The sequence below is a fragment of the Gavialis gangeticus genome, unplaced genomic scaffold (assembly GCF_001723915.1).
Source record: "Gavialis gangeticus isolate Ggan-Ray unplaced genomic scaffold, GavGan_comp1, whole genome shotgun sequence".
In the NCBI taxonomy this organism is placed as follows: Eukaryota; Metazoa; Chordata; order Crocodylia; family Gavialidae; genus Gavialis; species Gavialis gangeticus.
In genome coordinates this window covers 34,621,786-34,627,054 of record NW_017729024.1, presented here as the reverse complement: position 1 = coordinate 34,627,054, position 5,269 = coordinate 34,621,786, and positions in this window count along the sequence as shown.

The window sequence follows — 5,269 nt, the reverse complement described above, 5'->3', positions numbered from 1 at the left end:
TACGGAGTAAAGCATCACTGTCTACATGTGTGACGCTGTTAGGCTGTCTTACAGTGGGGTAATTAACTGTGATTAAACACACATGTAGAGGCTGACCGTGATCATAAATTGTGCCCAGTTAGCCCAGCCAGCAGGAAGCCAGACTCCTGCTTGCTGCCTAGCCATATAGCTCTGGACTTTCAGCACCCTTGTGCCCCAGCCAACCCCTCCACTGCCCAACGCTGCCACCTGGAACCCAGGGCTTACCCCCAGTGTCCCTGCCAGCAGAGCAGGAATGGCCCTGGCATAAACTGTTCTGCTCTGTTTCAAATTGCTGCTGTCCCAGATGTGTGTGTACATGCTGCACCTGAGAGTAGTTTACTCTGGTGCAAACTGCTCCAGAGTTTATTGCTTTAAATTAATTGCACATGTAGATGCACCCACAACACATATACACATGTACACACTACAGGGATGTGGATGCTCCTACTTACAGAGCTCCTAAATGGGAACAGATCAGATTTCTTTCTTGCAGGTCTTTATGAAGTCTGCAAGTATATAGCTGACAGAGTAGGCTATGAGCCAGATTAAGCCATTGTGTATATTTTAGAGATCAACTAAGAGTTATACTCTTTTACACCAGCTCCCAGAGGAAACCTTAGGTGTGATGTGGTCTAAACTAATGAAACTTAAGTTTAGTATTTAATTGATTTAGCTTTGAATGGATGCACAGTGTATTATGCAACATTATTAAATTTATATAGGTGTGCATCATGGGTTTAGTTCATGACTTTTAAATTATCACAACTCAGTCAAACAAAAATATTTGTTCTCTACACTAAGGCTTTCTCAAAAAGCTATTTCCATGTCATATTTCAACATGCAAGCTTTAGCTGTTTAAACGGAAGTGTTGTTCAAAAATAGGTCACAATATTTTTACACTGTGAAACATGTTTTATTTTTACACCTAATCTTTACCCCCTCAAAAACAGTTTGCTTAAACTTCAGGCAGAGTTTGAGCAGGAAAAAGAAATATTTCAGAAAATGGCTTGAGTGGAAACCATTTTGCAATCTTAATTAAAGCATTTGAAAATGTTCCAGTTGTAATAGATGGGACAAAAACCTTCTACATTTGCTCTCAACCTTCTATATTTAGTTGTCCTTTCTATATTCTTCTATGTTTCCTCCATTCATGACTTCTTCAAATCATGTAGTGACCCCAAAAACTGACCAGAAGAGGTTATTCCCCACCTGCTACCCTGCCACCCAAAAAAGTTGAGCCTGATGCCTGGCCAAGTTGTGATAGGGACTGAGGGCTAATGAGGCTTTACATCCCCTTCATGTTTCCTCACACATAATGCTGGGAGACTCCTGCTTGCTGCCAGGAGTCTCCCAGGAATAAGAGCCAATTCCAGTTCTGTATGAAACCTCCAGGAAACTCTGAGTTTTGCTGGCTGAAGCTAGTAATGGTGTCCAAGGAACTGTTCTGTCCTCTAGGAATCACTGGAGCATAGCACAACTCTGGTTTTATCACCATCTGCCTAAACTCACCTGCTGTGATGGAATTAGAAGTGGTATTAAAACCAAATAATCCACAAGTAGATGCTTAAGCAGATACTTCTTTCTGGCTTGTGACATCAGTGGGAATACTGGGGGCTAGAGTCAACCCCAAAAAGCCTAGGGTCACTTTTCACTGACAAAATCCCATCAAAAAGGGGACACTGCATGCCTAACAACTGTTAAACACAAGAGTGGAATAAGATGCCCTCCAAGAAAAAATAAAAATGGCTCTAACAAGTATCTTTCAACTGATTAATTATCAAGAAAGCAGGAAAGATGTAAAATGTAAGTGACACATTTAGATTTACACCATTAGAGAAATTTCATTTCCTCATTTGCGATGTATGTAGAAATCCCACCAGCGGGATTAATTTTAAGAAATTCTCAAACTGCACTGACTTTTTTCTTTTTTCCTGAATAAATCTGCAATCTTTTATAGTAAAGGACCAGCCTGTTCCTGAAACAACATTTTTCTGGGTTATTAATTATACAAATGGTTCACAGTTATTTCCCAAACCTGGATGGAAATCTCAATAGGTAGTTCATGTTGCTGTTCCAGAGGGTGCACCCTTGTGAGTAGAGAGAAGTAGTTTTTCACAAAGAGAAGATTATTTGTTCAGGTGGTAAGTCTGCAAGTCTCTGAAAACTTTTATCACAGCCAGGAATTCCAGTGAGTAGCAATATGAAGCACACAGGAGATTTTCAACAGTAATTTCCATTCCATATTTAAAACAACATATAATTTTATTTTGCAAAACTAAACACTCAAAATGGTTAGATTTATGGTTTCCCATGAAACTTTAATTCTTCCCTATTATGTATCCATCAGATGCAATGAATAATGCAGAAGTTCTTTAAAAAAACATAATATGTGCTTATGTAATTAAAGACTGATTTATAATGTATATGGATAACAGAGATGAATTAAGATTACAGAGCCATTTTAAATTTCAAAATGGTTGATTTAACAACCTAAAAATACATTTAAATTTTTTTATGTTATTTCCTAGGTTGTTTTGAGGGAAAAAAATATAATTATGCACAATTGTACAAATAACAATTCTGTTCTATTCTCAGATAATTAGTAGCACATATAGTAGAGGCAAATGTAAGAATACGGTTCAACCAGGGCTCAGGCTGGTTTCTAACAGTGTAAAATACATCACAGAGCCTCATTTATAAGTTTAAGCTGCTTACTGATGTTTTAAAAAACAAAAAAAACCCAACCTGGTGCTTTACTTTAAACTCAGCTTGCCAGCACACTGAACCCAGCACATGCCCAGAAGCGCCATTGCGTTAGCTGAACCCTGCTTTCTCAAAGTCAATATAGTCCGGGCACTTCTGCGGGGCTTTTTTGGTGTGGGGGTCAGAAGTGCTCAGAGAGGCTGGAGGAGCAGGTAAGAGATGGGTCATGGCGGGAGTCCCCCTCCATGGTCCCCTCCCCCATCCTCCAGCCCCCTGCTGTCCCCTTCTCCAGCTGCTTACCAGCAGGGAGTCCAGGTCTCGCTCCCTGTGGCAGTGAGTGGGGACTGCCTGAATCTTCAAAGCTCTCCAAATCTTTTCCGAATTGATTCGGAGAGCTTCAAATTGATTCAGACCTTTCTACTGGTCTCACAATTCGATTCAGATTCGGAGATTTGGCCACCAAATTGGGCCAAAACTCCTCCAAATCAAATCAGCACCCAAAGCTTTGCACAGCCGCCCTAATAAACACCTCTCATTAGGAGATTAAAAAACTTGTCCAAAGAGTAGCTGAAGCTAATATAGGGAAGCTGAGAAAGACTAGGCTGTCTGGGGATGCCATTTTAAAAATGTATTCTTCCCATTCCTGATTCTGAGTCAGTATTGTTAAGAGAAAACCACAATAACAAAAGAAAACAATTCAAGGAGTCTAAAACAGTTTACAAAAGAGGAAAGGTAAACAGTCAAGAGAGACTAGAAATGAAAAACTTAAAACAGAGCACTTCAAGTGACGATGAACAAATAAATTGAATCCTCATGGTTACTGTAATATTATAGTTTGGTCATTGGTAGTTCTATGTTGTTTTAGATATAAAACAATGTGGAATACACTTCAATTGCTAAAGAATTGCCATTCTATTTGCAGACATATTGCCAAATCTTGGCCTCGTTCATCCTTGTCTGATTCTTGTAAGCTCAGCAATGTTCTTGTTTCCTCAATTCTAAAGACCACTGGCTTGCCAAGAAAATTGATTTCCACGCAGCAATTTATGCAACGTCTGTTGCCAATGTGCTATATCGTGCAAAGTGGGGAATTGCATAGACTTGAATTAGTCATTTACCAAGGGATATATTTGAAAAGTCTACTGTTGACCTGCCAAACTCATCGGTGGTTTGACTACATCGGTAACATTGAGATTTTTGTTACAATCTCTACCACTGCACTGGTAGGTCTAAACAGCAGTGGTAAAAACACTGATAGCTCGTCCCACATTAACTATCATCATGAAAGTGGAGCTGGTAGTTTAGCAGCAAGGTATTTTATCAAAATTCTCACCATTGTTAGAACCAGTGTTCTAATTAAAAACTGTAGGTTGTTCCTTAATTTACACGGTGATATATGACACAAAAGGAAGGAAAAACTGAAGCTCTTCATCCATACACCTCTGAATTCCACATAGGCTTTTATTTCGCCAGTTCTATTACAAAAGGAGGTAAAACTGTCAAAATTGTTCATGTTTACAAAACATGTTCTCCCTTAAGGTTTAGCACTGTGTGTACTTGAATCCCAGGGAAGACTTATTTGTCTTTTATTGCTTTTCCTTCATTCTTATTTTGTATTACATGGCTTTTGAGATCATTTTAAATGAAAGATACCAAATAAAGAAACTGTTAGGAACTGGCCTAGAGTCCAGATATTCAAAAACCATTACTTCTACTGCTGAAGTGATATGATCCTATTTGCTACTAGCCATTGTAGGGGATTCCTACCAAATAGACAGAGGGGAAGAGCTTTTTATTTATGAGGTAAACTGGGATATTTGGCATCAGCAAAAGCCTAAAAAGCTTGGCTAGTATCCCAAACTTGCTGCTTCTGTGCAGGTAGCCTTCTGCGTTCCAATTCTAGTTTTAGTTACAGCAGGCATCTGTCTTCAGTGGGAAACATCACTTTAATAACAATATAAGTTAAATGCTTTGGATAAAGATCTTAACCACAAGCACTTATCCCTGTAGAGTGGCCAAAATGCTAAATGCTCTTTCTGTCCTTTATCTTCGGTTTCCCAGTGAGTTCTCACAAAAGATAGTCTCAGCCAGTCTGTTGATACTGCTGAGCTGCAATGTTGGGGGACTTGAAAAGAGTGCTTTTGTGTTAGGAGAGTAGCTTTCTTTCTCTATTTACTCTCACTCTTGGGAGCAAGGGAATGAAAAGTACTAGAGTTGGAAGTAGAATTTGGGGTTCACATTGTGACTTGCTTTAATATTTCTTCTTGAACTATTTAAAAGCTTTGAGTACAGTGTCTGTCTATGCAGTTGAAATAAAGAGAACTCCAAAGTGGGATCTACATTGGAAAGTCACTTCCAGGCCTGGATCCATTGTAGGAATGTCTTTACAGCTTCTCTCCTAACCCCAGGGGAGGCACACCGAGGCCAAGGGTTAGTGAGGAACTAGTTAGGGAACTTCTGGAGGGACTGGATGTATTCAAATCAGCTGGTCTGGACGATCTCCACCCTCGAGTACTGAGGGAATTAGCTGCGGTCATTGCTGGAC